The sequence below is a fragment of the Chiroxiphia lanceolata genome, chromosome 17 (assembly GCF_009829145.1).
Source record: "Chiroxiphia lanceolata isolate bChiLan1 chromosome 17, bChiLan1.pri, whole genome shotgun sequence".
NCBI classification, from domain to species: Eukaryota; Metazoa; Chordata; class Aves; order Passeriformes; family Pipridae; genus Chiroxiphia; species Chiroxiphia lanceolata.
The window spans coordinates 13,984,720-14,007,420 of record NC_045653.1 but is presented as its reverse complement, the minus strand read 5'-3'; the positions used below and the strand labels follow the sequence as shown (position 1 = coordinate 14,007,420).

At 48.8% G+C, this 22,701-nt stretch overlaps 1 protein-coding gene across 1 annotated transcript in view; it reads right to left on the bottom strand.

Moving 5' to 3' along the window:
• ZHX3 (zinc fingers and homeoboxes 3) overlaps nucleotides 1-20,100 on the bottom strand; it is a 46,122-nt gene extending 26,022 nt beyond the window's left edge. Inside the window, 2 exon segments of the mRNA XM_032705021.1 lie at nucleotides 2,769-2,875; nucleotides 20,014-20,100. The gene's annotated coding sequence lies outside the window, so the exon portion shown is untranslated.
• Nucleotides 20,101-22,701: the final 2,601 nt, after the last annotated feature.

The window sequence follows — 22,701 nt, the reverse complement described above, 5'->3', positions numbered from 1 at the left end:
GCAGCTGTGGGCCTCCAGATCCTTGGGCCCTAAACACAAGGCTGAAGAGGCATGACATCAACTATGTCAAAAATTTGCTTGCTTTGAAATCCTACTCCTGCTTATTTATGTTACAGGAGTACCCAGAGGCCTCAGCCAAGCCCTGCAGAGCCGGGGCTGGAGAAGTGCATTTGCACATGGAATGGCCGTAGAATCACAGAATGGTTTTGGGTTGGAATGGGCCTTAAAGATCATCTAGTCCAACCCCCCTGCCGTGGGCAGGGACACGTTCCACTAGCCCAGGTTGCACAAAGCCCTGTATCTCCCCGTGGAGCTCCTGCCCCGTGACCAGCCACAAGCAGCTCGCAGTTTTCAACAGAAATAACTCACAGCCAGGTTTGGAGGCGAGGAGGGGCAGCAGTGAGGTGGGCAGGCTACAGCAGAGAAACAGCACAAGGAACCAAGCCAGCAGTCAGGCATTTTGGACACCACTTGGACATCCTGGGGCTTCTCTAGAGCTCCCACGGCAGAGTTAAGATCTGCCTCCAGCAGCCAAAACACCCTGAGGAAAATGCTGCACACTGAGCTGTGCAAACCCCCACAAGGATGCAGAAAAGGCTGTTAACCTATTCAGACAGGTCTGAGATTGATTCGTAGGAAGGATGAAATCAAGAGGTAAAAATAACATTTCCAACACACCACTGACATACCGAGCCCTTAATCCAAGGGACTATTTACAGGCCAAGAGCATTCCTCACTGCTCTTACCTTCAGCTGCAAGGTCTGGGCCAGCAGCTGCTTTGGAGGAGGCCTGTCTGAAGGTAACAGGCAGCCCAGGGAACAGCCAAGGCTGAGAACTGGGATTTGCAGGAAGAGAAGATAAATAATTGAAGGGACAACTGAGCACAGCTCGCTACACCTCGCTCCACAATCCAAGAGCTGAAAGTGGAAAAAGCAAAACATTTTCTCCCCGAATTCGTTCGACTCCAATTTTGCTAATTCCAAGTCTTCTACTTGCTTTACCATGCACACATTCACTTCCCAAATACACTGCTAGGAATAGGGTCTTGTAAATAAAGTTTACAAAATAGGAAGGTTAACACACAACATATTTTTCCCATTACTTCAATACATCCTGCGAGCTCTGCAAGCTTGGTAAAGAAAGAGTCTATTTAAAAATCCAGGGTGGGGAAGAATTAGCTCACCAAAACCATAAACAGATTTGCTTTGCACTTTCAGTCCAAGGGAAAAACAAGACAGGCCATGCGTGTATTGATGCACACAATAGCACAATCGTTTTAAAAACAAATGAATTGGGAGGGAGAGGACACCAGAGGAGGGTGGCGGGGGGGAAGAGGAGTGGAGAGAAAAAGGCCAAGTCCTAGAGCAGAGATCCTCAGTTTGGTTCTCAAAGCTCCCTCAGAAGGTTTTGGAAAGCCCCATGGGCCAGCACAGGACCGTGAGGGGTGGCACACTTTGCTACAAGGCCACGATCCATATCTAGTGCCAGCCCTTCAGCAACAAACAACGTGATTTTCTGCAGATGGAACACAAAGGAATCCTTCCCACTTACCAGGGACCTTCCACATGCATTATTACTGTCTTTCAGTGGCAGATACCAAGGGATATAAAATTTAATTCCCTCCTCTCTACTCTCCCTCCCAAGACACCCTGACTCTGTTTATGAAGGCAGAGTGAAACTACAAAAGCTTCACCCTCTTCCTCGTGCTGAATTCTCCATCTGTAAGAGTCAGACAACCCAGAGAGCCACGGTGTTCATTTGCACATTCACTGACACCAGGCACTGAGGACCCACCCAGATGCAATTAACTGAGGGAACTTCAAGGAGGACACCCCTCAGGGGGCTGAGGGTGCACGTGGATCCCACCACACCACGTGCTGCAGCAGGGTCCCTTAGTTTATTCCTACCAGTTGAACAGGCTGCATTTAGGCTGCAGAACTGGAAGTATGTCAGGAAAGCTGCAGCAAACAGCATCAGTCCAGTCACCGTATTCCCAACGCTGATTATTTAATAAAGTCTAGAAACAACCAGTCTCCATATGTGGCACATCAGAAGCTGGGTAGAAATCACTCCAGGGTTTGAAAACCCTCATTTCCACAGGGACATTGTCATTTATCACACAGCCATGAATTGGGTGAACAAAGTCCCCACCAGCCTGCTCACTAATGCTCAGCTTTAGAGCTTCGTTTCGTACAAATAAAATGGCTTAGCTCTGCTGTGAGACCCAATTTCTTCTTCAAAAGCCTGGAACAGCATAATGGAAAACTGGAGTGTTATTTCCAAGCACACTTCTTCCATCCACAGAAGCCAAGGGGAAAAAGCATCGCTCTCCTGACCCCTCATCCACACCATGGGACAGGTGGACATTCAGTAGGTTATTCTTAGGGCTTCTGAGGGGTGGAGAAATAAAATAAATCAGTGACTAGCACACAGATAAGAGGAGCCCCAGCCAGGAGAAGAGTACAAACACAAAGGACATCTGAACCCTGTTCTGTCTAAGGAGCGATGTTCAGAAGCAAAAATAAAAATTGCCCCCTTCTCAGGGACACCTGGAAGCACAACCCAAGACCTGTTCCAGCATCAGAGCAGTGCCAGGCTCAGGGTATCAGGGCCAACCACTGCACAATCACTTCCTTCAGCCATCGGGTCCTGACAGCCCACACAGGAGAACCCTGGGACACACTGGAATAACCACATTGCTCTGTCCATGCTGCACAGTACAGAAAGGTGCACAGTCCACAGGACACACGGAGCCCGTGGTGACCCACCTGCACGAGGGGCCACGTCCTCAGCCCGTCCTTCTCCAGCTCCTCCTCGGCGCTCACCCGCATCTTTAAAGTGCCTGCAGTCACTTCAGCTGTGCTGGGATTCAGGGCTGGAAGACAAGACATTAAACTAAGAATTACTGCTGCACCTCCACAGGAGAAGCCTAGCAAAGGCTAAAAGTAAAAATAAGACACTGATCATTTCAAGGTGTCTCCCAGCCCACGCCCCACTGTGCTCCCACGGTACATCCTCACTGCAGCACCCCAAACACCTATCTTTGATTATTTTTCCCTACTCCATTAGCAAAGACATTATTTATCAGAAGTTAACCCTGTCTGCTGAATTAATCATCAGGCACTCAAGCATGCTATTCTCAACCCAGTAAAAGTCACCCCCCTCCCAGCTGTGGTGTGCTGGAAACCAGTGACCGCCGCTGTCCGTCTGTCAGCCACTGCTCATGGCTTCGGTCCTTTACAGGGCTGGAAACCTCAACTGGCCAGAACATATTTAGAGCAGCAATCACAGCACCCTGACTGTCACTGCCACATCCAGCAGCTATATATAACCTGCAGCTCTGCTCACAGCTGTGGCCTTCCTTTCTCCCCTTCGTTTTCCCCCACTGCCACCCAGTCCCTGTTCCCTCACCCCTGGAGAAGCAGCAGAGCCAGCCCCATGTATTTCATAATTTCTAAACTTTACTGTCTAAAGAGATAACCAGCCAAGTGGATTTCTGGGATTAAGTTCAGACCAGGGAAGAAAACAGCATACTGAAAAACAGTCACCCTGGAAAAAGGTAAGCCAGTGTTTGTAACAAGGATGAAAAATAGGAAAATTATGTTGTGATTGCCCAAGTAAAGGAAAATTTATGCTTGTTTGCTGTTCCTGCCTGAGCATGGGCAGTGACAGGTTCTCCTCTCCCAGCACCATGTCCCAAACGTCCCTGCCCACAGCAGGGGGACTGGGACTAGATGATCTTTAAGGTCTCTTCCAACACAAACCATTCTGTGATTCTATAAAATATCCCTGTGCTTCAGCCAGCGTGTGCTCCAGTCCCTGAAGTTCTCTGCCAGAGCCCAGTGATCCCCTTCTCAGGTTAGATCCTGCTGACCAGGCACTGTGCACACAACTGCTGAGCTTCTTGGACTAAAATAAATAAGTGGCATGGAGAGATTTCACCAAATTACCAGCACAGATGCATAACAACTCAGGGAAGTGCTCCCCAAACCCATCCAAAATCCTGCAGACAAGAAGTTTCCACTCTGGCTGTAATTGCATAGACCAAACCCAGCAGGACTTGTAAAGAAAAGAGAATAATAAAAAAAAAGGCAAAGGAATTGGATGGGGTAGAAGGACACAAAGGTTTTCCCTTGCTGAGCACTCAGGTGTTCCAATGTTCCCTGCTGCAGAGCCACACTTGGACAAAGCTTCCTCCAGACCTGCAGTGCTGGCTGCTCTATGTTATTTTCTATACATTATTTGCTGTGTATTATTTTCCTAAATTAATTCACAGCAAAAGCAGAGAAAGCCCAGAACTGGGGAAAAAAATGAGCTCCAAGTCTGGCAAATCACAAGAGTTGAGAGAACAAGAAAAAAATGCTTCAAATGCCTGCTAGATGCCACAGTTTTTTCTTTTTTCCTCGCTTTTCTTTTTTTTCCTCCCCTAAAATGAAGGGAAGGCTTATCCCTCACCAATTAGGTTTCAGCACACTTGGAAAGATCCCAGAGTTGAATGCCGAGACCTTGACACAACAGGTGACAACCTTTGCTATGCCAGAAAAAGTTTAACATATAATAAGAAACAAATACTAGACTGCTGATGGAGTGGGTTTTTATTCCAGCAATTGGTGTAAATGTCCTGTATCAACTTGCACAATGCAATGACCTCCTAAATGGACTGATAACAGCATGGCCCCGTTGCTTATCTGCCATTCCTCCTTCTCTAACACTGCTGCTCCTCTCCCTCTGCTATGGTAGGTTTAATATCCTTCACATGTTCCTTTAGGGATTCAGCATATGCCTAAGACTTTAACAAACAAGATTTTGTGTTCCTTGGAATACCTAAATTAGAGAGTGACCTTGATCACAGCAGTCTGAGCAGCTTCGCGCTTCTAGAAATTAAAGGTGGCTTAAATAGAAACTTAAGCTGGAGGCAGAGAAAAATCTGAGTCTCCCAAAACCTTGTTCTGAAATATGGAGTAAAGCCCCTGCAAATTTGGCACCATGAGCCATGATTACCCTGGCAGCCTCTCCTTGAATTCCCTGGAACTGCTGCTTCAAGTAGAATAACACAGAGCTGGGGCGAGGGAGCAGGGATTGAGGTTTCCTCAGAGCAGCACATGCAGACAGCTCAGCTGCTTATCACTGAAACTGGAGCAGCAGCAAGGACAACCAAGGCATGCTTTTTTTCCCTGACTTCTTTCCGATATTAAAATCCCAGCATCTGCCAGCCAAGATTCACTCAGGTCCTTGTGTCTCAGTTATTCCCACTGTCTGCCAGAGCCAGCGACCATCGCTACCGCCCCATTGCTGCCCTCACGTCTTCCTCAGGCTTACTGAGCAGCTCAAAACCTGCAGACAGCCCCAGAATGGAGAATATCTTCCCCAAATACCAGACTCAACAGAGAATAAGTCATCTTGCAATATCTGAGGGTTTAACCCCGTAACAACCAAACCAGCCGGGTCAGTGGGCTCGTGGAAAGGGAGGAACACCAGCCCCAGGCAGCACTGCTGTGCAGGATCCACTGAGGAGCTGAACATTTCAGAGTCAAATCCACTGCAAAGGCTCAAAAATACAGATTATTCTGTTTTCCTCTCACCTGGTAACCCCACCTCAGATTTTTTTTTTTAACGGATGTTAGCTCTCTTTGGGATTTATTTTTTTTTTTATGTCACTGAAAAGAGAACTAGGTTGTCCCAGAACAAAGTCTCCTTGCTGAGCAAAGCCTGGTTCAATCTGAGACCTGCACAAGCAGATATGGCAGCCTCTGAAACCTGGCCTGAGATTTCACACCCTGTTTGGGATCAGATCCACTCCCTGCTCTTGATTAGAAAATGATTGTTCCCTACAGAGGGAAAAAAAAAAAGGAAGATGGCATTAAACTGGCATCTTTAACGACTCTTGGGAAGAAAACGTGCAGAGGATGCTGCAGAACATGGTTCTGACCTGCAAAAATGCACATGGAAGAAACTTCTCAGACATGTTGAGACCTTCTGACACTGCCCAGCAAAGACTCTCCAGCCCTGCAGCCTCCACTGCCTGTGGGACACTGATTTTAAAAGGTTCCCATTACCAAAATACAATTAAAGGACTAATAAGGGACATCCCCCTCCCTTTCTCTTCCAGCTCAAGTGAACCAGTGTCCAGGAAAAGCTGTGCCATCCAGACAGGCAAGTCATACAATTTAACATCCATAACATTCAATTTTAGAAGCAAAGAGCATAAAATATTTCTAGACAACATGTGCTTTCGTAGACAGGCATGTAAACTTACAGTATGTTTAGTCACTTCAGTCTTTTCAAGTGCTTGAAAATTTAAGCCCCAGAACATAATTTCTCATCTCTTGCTTATTTTAGACTGAAAACAACCCTCTCATCACTCCAGGGCAGCACAAGACAACTCCCACTGCAGGAGAATAAACTGCACCTTCCCTGTATAAGAATGACCAACAAGAAATATTAAAAAGATATTTCCAGGCCATTTTAACTTCCAAGAACTGATGCTCAACAAGCTTTGCAGACTATCAAACTCTGCTGTTACTTTCAGGGAAAGTATTGCCCCAATTTTGCCCAGTATTTAATCTGAGCTTTTTTTCCCCTACAATTTTAGGACGATGACCTCTTGCTCTACCCACTGTGAATGCAAAAAGCAACCACCACCACCTTCCCTTTTAGGCACCTGAAGATGTATTTCCTGCCTCCCTCTTCTCCTGTCTAGAGCCAAACAGCTCAGGTTTGTTCTCACCAGGGGTTTCAAGCCCTCCAATCAATCTCCTTACAACACTCTGGGTCTCCTCCAGCCAAACTCTTCTCCTCTCTCCTGCCAGACCCAGAAGAGTACACCTTCCCCCAGCCTTCTGCATTATGCTGCTCCTGATGCTGATGTTTATTTTCAGCTGAGTTTTATGTCCAGTCTCCAAGAATTTACAAGCAGATAGAGACACGGTCCAATCCACGTCTATAGTAATCATTTTTTCCATTGGAAAGAGAAGGAGTTATGGAATATTCTCGTTAAGCTAAAAATTCCTATTGCAGAGTTTTAAAAATTTCAAATCCTGTATACCACGTATATATGGCATGGAGCATTAAAGCTCAGCAAAGGACAGCCAGCTCCTCATCCAAGAAAAGGAAACAACAGATTCCCACTCCTCTCATTCTCACTTCACTGCCCAAAGGATGCTCCAAGGACCACGGGGGGACACAAATGGTTAAATTTTACTATCTATTATTTGAGAGCAGAAATCATCACTTTGTTCCATGTTTTATTCAAGGCCTGACAGGGCTCTGATCATCTGTGTGATTATCCAGTTCGCTGAAACAGAAGAGCACTGGCTTCCCTTTCATCCAAAAATCCCAAGCCTACAGCAGGACGTGGGAAGCCGCGGCTCCGGCTCCGTTCCTGCACTGCCTGGAGGCTTTGGCATCTTTAGCTCCAGCTCCTGCTGTGAGCTGGGATATTCTGGGATGGGGAACTCTGTCAGTCCCCCGGGACCTGCTTTCCATGCCGAATAACATATTTAAACAGTCAATACATTCAATAACACAGCTGAACAGTTCCTCTGCCCTTACCTCCAGCCTCTCCCAGCTGCAATTACTGGTCCCATTCACACAGTTTGTGGAAGCAAGGAGATAATAAAAGCAAAAATAAGTTTTTTCCAAAAAAAAATTCCCTTTGACAGGCAGCCCTGCCATTAACTCAGGGATAAAAAAAGCCTGGGAGCCAGCAGTGACAATGCTATTATAATACAAATTATTAATATGAGAGACCTCATTGCTCTCAGCTTCCACATGCAGCTTGGCAAAAGCCAAAGGTTCTTATTTTTTTTGGGTGCACGGACCTTGCAAACTCCACAGTTAGCAAAGAAAAAAACCACACTGACAGTCTTTACACTGTCCACAATGTCTTTTTAAGGTGATTTGTCATTTAAGCTGTCAGTTTGAAATCTAATCATTTAAAAAAAATGAATATAATATTATGTATTACACTCACAGGCTGTAACTGCTGCCAAATCCCTCTGACAGTTTTTACAGGATTATAATCACATTCCTCTTTTAATGTTTCATTCTCTTGCTTCTGTGCCAAAGAGATGGGAAGGAGAGTAAATGGCCACTTAAGAACAATGTATGACAATCCAAACCAAAGCTGGAAATGGAGCAAAGTGCTGCTTTTCTCCTCCCTGGGGGGGAGATGCTCACCAAGAGCATCCTTAGGTGGAACACAGCACCCAAAACACTTTCAGACACCAATATCATTTTAAAGCGAGTTTTTCCATGAAAAATCCTTTTTTTTTCCAAGGAAAATCATTTAGTATTGTGAGGCAAATGTGTGGGAGGACAAGATTTATGCCATTGAGAAACACCAGGCTCTTGCAGAGACCGGACACAGCTCAAGTCAACAGTGCCACAAAGGGAAGGTCAGTGGGATCCAGAGCAGAAAGAAGAGCTGAGCACACCAGAGCCCCATCCCAGAGGTTGCACATCCTCCTTTACTACATTTGCTGCTCAGAAACCTTCTTGCCTTGTTTTTTTTATCTTAAACCCTTCTTCTGTTGAGGTGGAACAGATGAACAGACCCATCTCGGCTCTTCCCAGTTTGCTCCCCGCACTACAGACGAGCCCAGTCTGAGCAAAGTGCCAGCTGGGTCCTGATTCCAGCTCCTGCAGGGACCTGGCTGGGGCTCAGCCCGGGGAGAGTTACACAAAACAAGGATTTCAGCATTTCTTAGCAGAACCTACATGTCTTTCTTTTTTTTCCCCCAAAAAAAGTGCCTGGAGCACAACTGTGCTTGTTTGTACAGAGAGGACAAACAAAATTGTCTAGAAATGGAAGCGAAACCTTATTCATCCAAATTAATGGGCAAATTTTACAACACAAACACATGAAAAATGTTGGGTTTGTTTTCTGTTGGGTTTTTTTGTGTTGGTTTTTCTTTTCCCTGCAAGGCCCCCTTTTTTTTTTTTTTTTTTTTTTGCAGGAGCGTTCCTTTACAAAAGCATTCTTCTGAAAGCTTCTCCGGTGAAGCTCCCCTCCAACAGCTACTGTTACAAATCTGTGATAAAAGATGTATTCAGCAGGGCTTGGCACACAAATAGCACCCAAACGGGCACTGCCAAAGCCTTGCAATTTTAGCACGAGCTCCAAAATACTTGGAGACAGAAAAGATGCTCTTGCTGGGAGTATCAGCTTAGGAGAAGTTTCGGCTCTTAGGGTTGTGAGAACCTCAGATTTGATCAGGATAGAAAGAAAAAAGAAAAAGATAAGTGTCTAGACACAATTCTGGAGTAAAACTCTCAAGCTGGAGGGCAACACGATCCAGATTTTCAAGGACTGATGGTCAAGCAGATGGAACCTTGGATGGATTATCACATGATTTGATCCAGGATTTTAGTGTCTCACTGGTGACTTGTGAATATTTTTGGGGGAAACCACGCTGTGAACTTCAGCCCTGGAAGCACCATCAGAACAAATGCTTTGCAAAGGGGGAGAGCAGCTGTCCCCAGGGCCAGTGCTCTCTTCAGCCAGGGCTCCACCACACGGGTGGGAGCAGAGCCGTGGAGATCCTGCACTGCTGCAAACACGGGCTTTGGAGCTCAGCTGAGCAGGGATGCTTTGCTTCCTACACAGGGTATGTGACTGTGATTCAGCCACTGTAATCCTGTCAGAAAACCCCAGAAGGTCTTGCTCTGCTCTCCCTCACCCCCCACATCTCCCTGTCCTTGCCTCCACAATCTCTGACTATCCCTTAGCACATGCCAGACCCCTCCAAGAGTTTCTGCACCAGCAGAAAGCTGTTCAAGGTTATCCCTTAGCATCAGATCAGCTGTCTCACAAACCTCTAACTTGAGCTTACAAGGGGAATATAAATGGAAATCAAACCCCATGCTGACTCAAGGAGGGAAGCCCATCAAAGATCCCTCAAAGCCCAGGGGACACACAGGCCCAGATGGAGGAGGACAAGCCCCAGTGACACAGGCTGGTGGCTTTGCTGTTCTGTGGAAGTGGGGCTGGGCCCACAGCACATGGGTAACACCTACAGGGGACCTTTGCAGGACATACACACACACACCCCCAACACAAGCACAGCTCTTCTGTCCTGCTGCTCCTCCCTCCCTGCCAGAAACAACCCACAGCCAACCCAGACCCGGCATCCACGACACGGGGGAAAAGAAACATCTCAGCAATGAATAGATTTCAGCTGGAATCTCCTGGGAGACGGTATTAAAATGAAGGAGGGAAGAAATAAATAAATGAAGGAGAAAAGAGCCAACTTACCAGTGTCTGCCATGCCAGCTTCTAAAACCATAAGTCAAGCCCTGAAACCCACGGCACCGGCTGCCAGTCTGGGACACTGGGAAACAACCAGGCTAATGCATCTCCCTGCCACGCTCTGCCCATTTTCCAGATGGAAAAGATGCCCATTTTCCAGCTTTTCTCTATAACCACAAAGCTCTGGAGGTTTTTTTTTTTCTTTAAAGAGGCGAGGTTTTCACAGAAGTCCCTGGTTCTGAGTGCTGGGCTTTAACCAGGACATAGCAATGGGCTGCAGGGGCTGACCACCAGCTGAACCCTTTTCCAACCAGCTCAGCTGGGGTCTGGATTTGGGAATGCACACTGATGCATTCAGGAACTACTTCCCAAAATGCAGAGTTTAACCCCAAAATTGTATCATGCAGCAGCAAGCACAACTCTATAACATGCCATAAATACATCACACTGTCCACACTCACCGGGTCCAGCTCTAAATCTGGTCACCCCTCAGTCACAGAAAATATAAATATTCTCCCTGATTTCAGTGCAGTATTCCCAAGTTGATCTGGAGAACCTACAGAGTCACTAAGCTATAATTAGAGGTTTATTATAAAAGGTGTTTGGGATGCCTGTCAGCACTGAAGGACACTGTGTATTTAAGGTACCCTTAACACAGGCAGTGGCAGCAGGCCATTTTTTGGGCTTTCACAAAAAAAAAGCCAACTTGTTTACTCATCCCAAATGACTTTTCTCAGTCTCTGCTTTGTATATTTCCAGTCTCTAACTTGATTAATGGCATTTTTAAAAGGCTAAAAGAAAAGTCATCAGTGAGGTGGTTTAAAATATACATTTTTATCCATAGCTCATAACATGATTACCAGTTAAATCTTGCTTTTCCCTAAAAAAAAAATAAAAATACCAGGTGCAGAACATGCATATTCACTCACTGGTTATTGTAGGATTGTTGACATTAGCTTTTATTTTTAGAAAAACATCAAGTGTGGAGGGGAAACGAAACAATGCAATACTTCTTTGGGACTGTCTCTAACACCAGGAAAATAGGCAAAGAAAATCCCAGAGTGACCTGCTTGCTGTGACCCTTCCCACAGCACACCAGGCTGGAATTGATAAAATAACAAATACTGTTTCAAAGCACTTGGGTTGGCCTGGCTTTTAAAATAATGCTCTTAAAATTCTCTTAAAATTCTCTTAAAATTCTCTTAAAATTCTCTTAAAATTCTCTTAAAATTCTCTTAAAATTCTCTTAAAATTCTCTTAAAATAACATATGATAATAATATCATATGGCACCATATCTGGAGCCCTGGGGAGGGAGGGGACCTGAGTGCCACACACCAGGGATGCTCTCTGGGACCTGCTCTCCCTCCTGGCTGTCACACCACAGGTGGCTCTGGACAGCAGCCATTCCCCAGTCTGGAAGCAGGGAGCACATTGGATCACTGGCTCCCTCCCACTCCACATCAATGACAAGCTTGCTCCATAAATGCACTGGGATTTCCCACCCCTGCAGCACAGTGGGGTACACTCAGACCCAACACTTGTAGGGCCAGGGGTTCAGCACACCACCCCTGCGCTTCTAAACGAAATATTTTTTAAGCCTACAAGCACCAAACTGTATCACAACTTAACAAATGTTCCTAAAATTGAGTTTAAACTGGAATGAAAAACCATCTCTAAAGTGATGCTCTGGCCCAACACCTGGTAGCAGCACCACCTGTGCTGTGCTGCTGGAAAATAAGTCCTGAGGGTGAGGTGGCCACAGCCAGGAGGGGGAAAACATCATTAGGAGATAAAATCATCTCTGCTGATCCAGAATGTGAATTCAGGTGTGTAATTACACAATCTGCCAGGTACAGCTCTGCAGAGGTGACCTTTGCTGGTGCTGTCTGGATGTGACACCATGGAGGTACCAAGGCTGAGAGAGGATTTCTCCCTCCAAACATCACCCACCTTCGGGGCAGAACCAGCCTAAAAAAGCAGCAGAGCAAGGCAGGGCAAAGCAGGGCTGCAGATCCCTGTGCCAAGAGGGTGCCCAGCTCCTCGATGCTCTGAAATCACCCCTTCCCAAACGCCAAATTCCATCCCTCCCTCCAAAGCACAACAACAAAATATTTGGGAGCTGGATGGATGTGCAGTAAACATATTTCACTGTTAACGGTCTCCAGTGGACTTGTTTTTGCATCCTGCAGCAAAGCACCACTGCGAGGGAATGTTTTCCTCTTCCAGTAGACTATTTACTGTCACACACCTACGTAAAATTACGGATATTTGACTTACAATTCTATTTCTCTCCCCCAAAAAAGCAGGTGAAATAGAGCTTCTTGGCTGCAAAATTAGCAATACTTTGTCGCTGCAATTCAGTTTCAAAAACCTCCCTCAGCTCTTTTTTCTAATCACATGCAGAACAGCTACACTGCACATACCATTTTTCGCTACATTGAGCTTGAGGAAAATTTAAGACTTCCTCCCCACCCTGTCTTCTTTTTAATGGGAGATGTGATTATTGAAATTAATTCGGAAAACAGTCAGCATTCACCAATCAGCTCAGCAGTTTGGGTTTTCTTCATCTGCTGGTTACATGCTAATTATTGTACTGGTGGGATTATTTCCCATTCACATTTGGAATTTACAACACAGTAGGGAATTGATTCAATTAGAAGAAAAATACCAAAAAATGGAAGAAGAAATCAATGACATTTTATATTCAACATATTTTTTTTTCAATTTTCCTCCCACTCTCACGCTTACAATGCCCTGACAAACTCAGTCCCAGCAGAGCAGACACACAGGGCAGCGCTTCCCAGCATTAAGGGGCAGAGCAGCAGTGAAATCCCCAGAGCAGATATTTTGGGAAGGCGTTGCAACCCTTCCACGTTCATCAACACCTCTGTCGCTCCTCCCCATCCTCATTGAGACCCTTTTGTGGAGAGATACAGGGCAAAGAGATCCCTAATTTTGCTAAGTGTAGCTCAAATACTACTTATCACCTCATTTCACCTGGAAAAGCACATATACCAGTGTTGTCAACAGCAGGGCTTTGAGCACACAAGGAATGTCATGTTTGCCTTGCAGTGCTGTTTATTTGTGGTTACCCCACCCTCTCTGCTCCAACCATTCAGTTGAAAACTACAATAAAAAACAAAAAGCCAAAAGAACAAACAAACAAAACCTATCCTAGGTGCCAGAGAAGATCAAAGTAGAAGCAAGAAGGCTTTACAATTCCTTTAAACACCCCAGTCTCCTTCTCCCCACACGCTGCTGGGCACCCTCAAGCTGCTCTGAGACCTTCACAGAAGGTGACAAGAAAAGTGTCCTGCAATGCCAAAGGGAACCTACACCAACCCAGAAAACACACAGGTGACCTCAGAACAGAAAATAAGATTGAAAAACCACAACTAACAAAGCAAGAGAAGGATGCCAGCAGAATTAGGAGAGCATGGAGTAGCCAAGGGAACTTGGAGAAAGAGTTAGGAGCAGGTAGACACAGTGACTATTCACGGGAGAGGGGTTTTGCACAACTAACCCCCAGCACACTGACTCCAAAGATGCCTCCTCCAAAGCACCTTCATTTCTAGTACTCCAGTAAGCACTCCCAGGAGTCTCAGGGCCAAATTTCCAGCCTCCAGAAATCATGCTGGCACATGGCAGAGCACACACAGCTCAGCACCGTGAATCTGGGCTGGGAGAGCAGGACAACACCACACGACCAACACAGACACGAACACCGGAGGGAAAAATCCTCAAAGCAAAGGACCTGCAAACCTGCAGTTACATCACCCTCGGTCTCTTGTCTTTCCTGCCTGTAAAGCAACATGGAAACACCAGACACTGGAGCAGGGAGTGCTGGCTGCCATTTCAAACATCTGCTGCACTTCCCAGTGCACGCGGGGCCGGGGGAGCGGAGCCCAACAGGTGGATTATGGTCTAAATGAAATATTCACATTCATCTGCTTGATCCCAGCCCAGACCGCAGCCTGCTGCCCCCTGCTAGCACAGCTGAGGGGTTCTGTGCCCGGATTTTTCGTTTTAAGTTAGCTCTGCCTCTGTAAAACAGAGATGCTCCCCTTGTCTTAAATATTTTCCGACATGGAAATGATTCCTAGCAAAGAAAGAGCAAACAGGATACATTTCAGAAGAGGAGTCTGCTTTTACATCCTGCTTAACAAACCAAAGTACAACACACACCAGGCTCCAACAACCTCCAGCGCAGGCGTTGAGGTGACCTGTCTCCAAGGACCCCCCCCACAGCCAGGAACAATTAAGAGTAAGAGTCAATTAACCTTAATGCAAAGAGCAAACACACCTGTCTTACCAGGGCTGTGGAAAATGACATCACATCCAACCCACCAAAGTCTCCAAAGCCACCATGCTCAAGGAGCTGGTCGGGAGGTGACCAGAGCCTGAAGACACAATGCAGGTTCCAAGAAAAAGCCCAGTGTTTTCTATTATTGGAAGCTGGAATGGTCCTTGTGCTCCTGGTGCCACCAGGAAAGTCTCCAGCCATTGCAGCCTTTCCTAAGCACAGTCACAAGGAGCCAGCAATACAGTTGGATCCTTAAGGCAGAGACCCAAGACTTCAGTTCATTAAATATGCTACACATCAAAGAGCATCCAAGACAACCCCATCTCAAACATCCTCCTCCACAAAGCATACTCCAAGTACCCCAGTACACTACAGCCCTTGCTACTCCTGCGCTGAGATCTGGAGATGAAAAGCTACAGGATCAAGTACCCAAGACCTCAAGTCTAATTTTGGTCCTCTTAAACTAAACGCTTCATTTTTACAATTTTAAGAGCAGGCAAGAAGTTTCAATCCCTCTTTGAAGACAAACAGATACTGACTGATCCCTGATTATTTGTGGAAGACAGGAGGAGTTCCATCAGCCAGCAGAGCACAAGCTTTTGGCAGCAACTGCACTCTCCATCTGTGGGACAACCCAACCATTGGACTTTTTTTCCAGAAGGACACCAGCAACACCACGGCTGAGGCTTTAGGACAGGAAAGTGAGACACCAGTATGACCATTTTGGGGAGATTTGCTGTATTCTGGGAGCTTTGTTTTTAAATTCATTGAGGCAGCTGACCCATCATTGACCTGAAACTCCTCCACAGAACTAAAAAAAATCCCCCCAGATTTCTGATAAGCATGTGGATATAAAGAAAAAAAGTGCCGTAACTTCCAATTTACAGCATTGGAATTGCAGAGCACGAGCCCATAGGAGATGCACAGGTTTGCAGATGGAAAGAGAGACGTACAGGACTGATTACATACAATTATTAATGTGAGCCTCTACACCCCTGGAAAAAAGCACTGAATGTGCTTAAGAAGAAACAAAGCGGGGAAAAATAAAATGACTACCCATTCAAGTACTTGTGCAACATTGGCATGACACCTTAGGCAAATAAATATTTGCTTGACCTATTTCCAAGAGAGAAGTTTTTCATAAGTTCCATGAAAACCTCTTTATTTCTTGAGGCATGAGAGCAGAGCATGCGTGACCATCCCGCACGCCAAGCCAGGCTCCAGGAGCAACCAGCTCCCTTCTTACCCTTCCCACAGGAGCAAAGTGATGCCCTTTACACCAGTGGGACAAAATCAGCCTGAAAACAACATCAAGATATTCAGTCTGGAGAAGAAGAGAGAAAAGACACCAACAGAAATGGCAAAGAGCAACCTCCCCTCCCTGGAAGCCCCTTTCAGCTGATCCATCTGCCTCTTGCCCAGTTCATTTTTGAGTGCTCGCAGTTCAAACCTGTCCCTCCCAGGCTCTTTATTAAGAAGCCAAACACCAGCCACCCTACTCCTGACATGGCCCTCTCAAGCACCTCAGTATTAAAAAAAAAACCCCAATCAACCCAAAAGCTCTTCCCCTTCCCCCAGGCAGCCCAGCAGCAAGGCAGCCCCATCACCCAGACTGAATTTTCTGTGCATTACTGGGCAGGAGTGCTTGGGTGGACCTACAGTGAAATCTTTTGCAATCTCAACACCATGTTATTTTATTTCATTTTTTTTCCCCAAGCAAGTGCTAAAACACATGAGGGGCCTGGTTGGAGCAGCAAGGGCAGTGCTTGCCTGCAGCAGGAGGAATGTTACAGAAGCCATGACTGCAACTGGACACACTGTTTAGAAGGCTCGTTCTCCAATTCTTCTACTTCTGATTAAAAAAAAAGTAGGAATAAGGAGTGGAGAGCACGCAGATAAAAGGGATTTCAGTTACATGTCCCATTATTGCGCCTGTAGGACAAAAAGAGAGCACCCTCACACTGTGTCCCTCTGTGGACAGGAAAGAGACACCGTGAAGCATTTGAAGGGCACGAGAACATCTTCCACGTGGAGATGAGCCATGGCTGCAATGGCTGTGGCTGCCTCTGGTGACAACCCAACCACCTCGGCTCTGCTCTTGTGCCACATGTCATCACCAGCTCCTCTGGCTCCACCAGTCCTCCTCCAACCAGGCCTTCTCAGTCACTTCACACAAACTCATTCCACTTGCATTTTAAGCGTTGTTATTTAGAACATTTGTCCAGGGGAAAAAAAGAGAAAAAAAAAAACAAACAAAGAAGGGGAGAAGTACAAGACTTTTTTTTTCCCTTTATAATTAGAAACATCACCCCTCTCCTACTCAACAAAGCCGAAAAGCCATCACAGCTGCCAGAAGGAGAGAGGCTGCCGACCTTTACCACAAACACCATCAGGCACCAGCAAGCAGGATCTTCTCCAAATTAGCCTCCATAGCAGAATTAGGCTCTTTCCACCTGAAAGAGGTGTCTAAGTTACAAACATAATCATCCTGGGCTCTTATGTAGTTACTGCAAAGAGAGAGGCAACTCAGTGTGATTCTGAGTCTATACAGGGCAAATCATCCTTAGGATGGGCAGGGTGGGGGGAACCTGCACCTGGCTTTGCCTTCCTGCTCTCCCAACCAAATCCCTCTATTCCAGGGTCACACCAGCTCCCTGTAAGAACAAGGGCAACAATAATTTACATTAACCATGAGCAAACCAAGGACCTCTCCATGGGGTGAACCTCCCTTGTGCTTTTTTTACATGCAAATCTGGTGGAAAAGACAGAAAGGAAAAATAATACCAGGGGATGGGAAGGAAGGGACCTCCTGTGGCAGCAAGGAGTCAACCCATGGAGGTTTGCTTGTACAAGCTGGGGGCAGGATGGGGGGAGACTTCTGCTCCCATCTTCTGCCTTTTGTTTGCACAGATTTCCACAGACCCTCAATTATTTGTCTCCACTCCCAACAGTTTTCTGGGAGAGCTGACAACCTGACTGCATTTGGCAGGGAGTGGGCAGCTCAGTCCCTGGAGGGGCTGGATGTGAGCGGGTCTTCCAGGGCTCATTGCTGCCCAGACACTGCCCCACATTTGGGAATAGCCAGCAATGCCCCTGTGCAACAACCTAGCATGGAGCAGTGGGATCCTCATGCCTGGAAACCTGGAGGAGGTCCTGTGGGACCAAGACACTGCCATGCCCTGCAGACGATGCTGCCTCCAAACCCGTCCCACAGCACAGACAGACACAGGCCCACGTCCCCAGGCTGGACTGCAAACCCAAGTTGTAGATAATTCCAGGAGCTATTAGAGGAGCTGCTTTTACATAGAAACACCATAGTAACCAAGGCAGATGATAAAGCCTGCATACACAAGGGGACCATGTTTTTGGAGGGGAGGAAGAAGAGGTTTAAATAGAAGGAAAACCCTGAGGAATGAGGGGACACACTTGTATAAAGGAGAAACCTGAGCCACGCTGCTGTTTAAATCTCCCCACACTGACAACCCTGGCTCTCACTGACAGCTCTGCTCACCTGCTCCAGGCTGCCCTGCTCCGGGCTGTCAGCATTGTCTCCATCCATCCTTGCACCTCCCTGACAAAAGCCAGCGGCCCCCACGGGGCTGGTTCCACTTGGCTTTGCAACAAGCATTTTATTGAGAGGGATGTGCTCCCATGAGTGACTTTGGGGCTTCGAGTTACCACAGCTTTCCTACAGTAGCAAGAACTGTGGAGGCTGAGCCCTGTCAGAAAAACCTATGCTAAACCCCAATCCATCTATAATGTAATTAACACCAGCTACAGATTAAGCTGTATCTGAAGCAAAACGCCATTCAACGCCTCCTCTTTCCTACCCCCAAAGATGGGTCAGGACTCCAGAACTGTGTGGGCATCCCTGTGCTGCGAGTTACCAGGATGAACTAAGAGGGAACAATAAACAGACTGAAACAGTCTGCTCCCTCCTCTCAGCTACACATCCCGAGTTGTAAAATACATCAAGGTCACAGACCCAACCTAGTTAATAGCAGTTATCATAAAATTGCTGTTTTCATCTATGGTAAATAAAATGCTTCTGAGCATCAGGGGTTTTCCCCTCCTTCTCATCTCTTAAAGAGAGATTAGTTTAGAATAAGCTGTTCCAGATAACGAAGTAAAACTTCTGGCTTCCTATCCATGAAGAAACGTTCCTCAGGACACTGCAATCCCTGTTTGGGGACTGCAGCCAGAGTAGGTGGTCAGGGAGCAGGGAAACCCTCCCTGTGCAACTAGAGCCACTCTACGGCACTGGGCAGAGGGAAAACCCATGGATGGGCAGAGCTCTTGCCCTTAGCGGGGCAGAAATGGGAAAACACAAGCTTGTATGTGAGTTTTTCCAGGTATGTCACATGGCCTAACGAGACTCATCACCTACATCACCTACCTCTCCCCCAAAAGTTTCCCATCTCGTAAACAGAATAGCAGAGAACTCCTTGGAAAAACCTTATTGCTTGAGACTTGAGGGCACAGACTAAGCATGCCCTGAGCAGGAAGACGGGGTTAATTCTCACACAGGCCAGCTGGACAAGCAAATGTGACACCCGAGGGGCACACACCCACTCTCCACCTTGGATCCACGTCCCATCCAAAGGGACAACCTCTCCAAATCCGTCGCTTGGAGCGGAGAGGCCTCGGTTTGCTGGCTCCTGGCCACCCGCCCGGCTGGCACGGTGGGAGCCCCGGCTGGGAGCTGGCACGGCCCAGCCAGGACTTCACCCCGGCAGCCCAAGGGGGTGAGGTTTAAACCACCGTCCCCAGCCAGGCAAGGAAAGCAGCGACTGGGCAATCTGGGGTTCAGCCCCAGCTGCAGCACGGATTTCCTGAGCGGCCCCGGGCACCTCACTCAGCAGCCACTCGGTTTTCCTACCTGTGCGAAGAGGGAGATAGTGCCTGCTCCCATCCCCGTTTGTCCCAAGGCCAGGCACGTTAAACCCGGCATCGCTGCAACACCTGGAGCCACAGAAACCCCCACCGCAACCAACCCTCCCACCCCGCAACTGCAACGCGAGTGGGCTCTGCTGCCACGCCGTCCCCGGAGCGAGCAGCCAGCGAGGGCTGGAAAAAAAAACACTTTTCCTCCTCTAAAATCCCAGACTAAAGCAAAAGCAGCCCAGAGCACCCCGCGGAGAGAAGGGGTGCCGAGCCGCCCCACGCAGCCGGGCGGGTCCCGCAGAGCTCCCGCAGCGGCGGGACGGGATTTTAATTGCATTTATTCCAGTTTCGGTGGCTGGGGAGCCCGCGGCAGGGCAGCGAAGGGCAGCTCAGCCCCCGCGCCCCCGGGCAGGGCAGGACGCACCGGGGCGGGGGCTCCACGCGTGTCCCGACCCCCGCGCGCACGGCCGGGGGTGCGGGCGGCTCGGCGCCGCTGCCCCGCACCTGTCGGGGGGCTGCGGGGCCGGGGGGCAGCGGGGGCGGGCGGGACCCTCCCCGCCGCGCCGGGCACTCACCCGCGGCAGGTCCGTGGTGGCGGCTCGGCCGGGCTGCGCTCGGTCCGGTCCGGTCCGGCGGAGGCCCCGGCCCCGAGCGCGGGGCGGGCGGCGCGGCGGGGCGGGCGGGCGGGCGCCGCCGAGCCCAGGCATCGGCGGGGGGAGCGCGGGGCGGGCGGGCGCGACACACACCGGCATCAGCCGGGCTCGACCGCCGGGCGGGGGGGGTGACGTCACCCGGGCCGGGGCGCGCGTGCGCGCGGGGGGGACACCGGGAGGGTCCGGACAGCCCCGGGACCGGGATGGGGACCGGGATCGGGATCGGGACCGGGATCGGGACCAGGATCGGGATCGGCACCGGCACCGGCACCGGGACCGGCACCGGGGGAGCTCAGGGAGCTGGACCGGCCCGGCGGGGCTCGGGGGGCTCCCTGTGGAGCTGGAGAAGGACGATGAGTGCGGTCCGTCCGTGCTGTCCATCAGCGCTGTCCATAACAGCCCGGGCAGGGCAGCCCTTCCTTCCCGCTGGAGCGGCGGGGATGGTCCCCTTCCCAGTCCCAGCCTGGGCAGGAGGGTCTGTCCCACCCGCGGAAGGACAGGGCTGGGGGCTCAGGGGTCCGGCCACGGGGGGAGCGGCTGTGGCCCCCCGGGCTGGGGAGGTGCCCAGGGTGCCCCAACCGGAGCCCAGACCGGCACCCCCAGGGCTTTGGCAGCATCACTCACAGCCTGCTGCGAGAGCGAACCCAGCACCGACTATTTTTTTAAATAAAGCGTGGCTTGGAAAGATTTTGTCCTGAAATCAGACACCGGCTTTTGGACAAAAGATAAAAGATTTTCCAGCTGCCTAAATGTGCACGTCATCCCACTCTTCCTGGATTCAGGGCTGATGGTCAGAGTCTGCTCACAGTTACATTGATGTAAATACGATGTCACTTATCTAAAGCTGTTGGCTTTATAGTGCGGGTCCCGGCTGGATTGTCAGCAGCTGGGACAAAAAAAAGCTGAGGGCTCAGTTCAGAGCCTTCATTTTTCAGGACCATTTTGTGCTTGGGGCTCTCAGCTCTCCCAGTTTGAGAGTGTGGCTGGATTTCTCTGCAAGCCCTGGCTCTTGGAGCCACATGACTGTATGGGAATCGCAGCTTTCTGATTTTTCTTTTTAAGTGAGCTTGAACCCTTTGTGTTTACAAAAGAAATGTGAACTTCCAACAGGTCAGAAACTAGGAGCCAAATCAGCAGAGCATGTTTTTAAACCAGAACGGGTGGTTTCAACCAATCCTGCGGCCATAATCCAGCTTTTTCAATGCATTTGATTGGTGACTGAGGATGGCATTTCCTTCTCTTAGGCAAAATGGCTTTCCCACCCACTCCATCACATGCCAGGCCAGTCTGACTTGATCTTTCTGGGAATGGGAAAGAAAAAAAAAAAACAACCAAACAAAAAACAACACCACTGTTTTCCTGTTGTATTCCTGGCTCCAGGGCTGGCATGTGGAACAGCTGGACTTCCAGGAGTTGCCCCCACCTCTGAGGGAGTAGGACACCTGAGCCATGCTCCCCATGGCTTTCACAGGATGGGAATTTCACCCCATCCAGCTGTGCTGACTTGGTGTTTCTGCCTCTGCTCTCATCCTGTTTTGCTGAATCACCCCTTTCACAAGCCTCTGGAGCTCTTTGTTGATCCAGGGAAGGAAGCCCCAGCCTGGCCAGCTGAGGGTCAGGAAGCTCTGCCAGCCTTCCCAGAGATCCCTTTGCTCTTCAAAGGCTGTTTCTCCCTGCTGGGAGACATGGCCCTGATAACAGGAAAGCCCTTTCACATCCCAAGCTCTGGCAGGGATTCCCTGGAGGGTCACAGCAGAGGGATGTCAGTGAGGGATGACAGCCCTGGCAGCAGCAGGAAGCTGCTCCAGGGAGCTGCTTGGCACAGGGACCTTGGAGCTGATGGGTTGATTGACTGCTGTCAACAACATCTGCGTGTTGTGAAGTTCCCAAAAGGAGGAAGAAACCTCTCCCCACTGGAGCAGCTCCTGTGGGAGGAGGCAGAGGATGCACAGAGAAATTGGGGTGCTCAGGGTTACAAGCCCAGGGAGTGATGGAACTGCAGGGCTCATCTTCCAAAAAGGAGTAAGGGGGAGTAAGAGGGAGTATGAAAAGCAGCTGGCAGGAACCAAGGATAATTTTATGGTTTTGCAAAAAATTACCATGGCAATTAAAAGTGCTTTAAGCTTTTGGAGGAGAAAGAAGGAAAGAAGAGGGAAGTAAAAGGCCCTGGGACCGGATTGCAGAGTAGGATGGAGAGAGGAACAGCCATCACCCAGCACAGCCATGGCACAGCTGGGGATCTGCTGCAGGGGCATGGGGGACGAGCAAAGATCGGTGTGTCGGGAGCCAGGTGGAAGGGCTGGTGGGAAAAAACAGCTGGACAAGGAGCCTTGGAGGTAAGTGATGGGGAAGGTACTTCTGCAGAGTGCCTGAATGCCAGGAGCTCATTCCTGTGTCCAGAGGATGGTGGCTTGGAGCCACAGCAAGGCTGAGCTGCCCATATGCTCCTGCTGGCTTTGCTTTCCCTCTCCACACTTACCTGGTGAGGCACTCAGCTGGCTGAGGAAGAAATGGTGTCCTGTGCTGAAATGTCCTCTACAGCATTTTTGACTAGTTACCAGGCATCTTCAGCCAGGATCTGCCCTTGCTTTTGTGTCCCAGCCCTGGGGT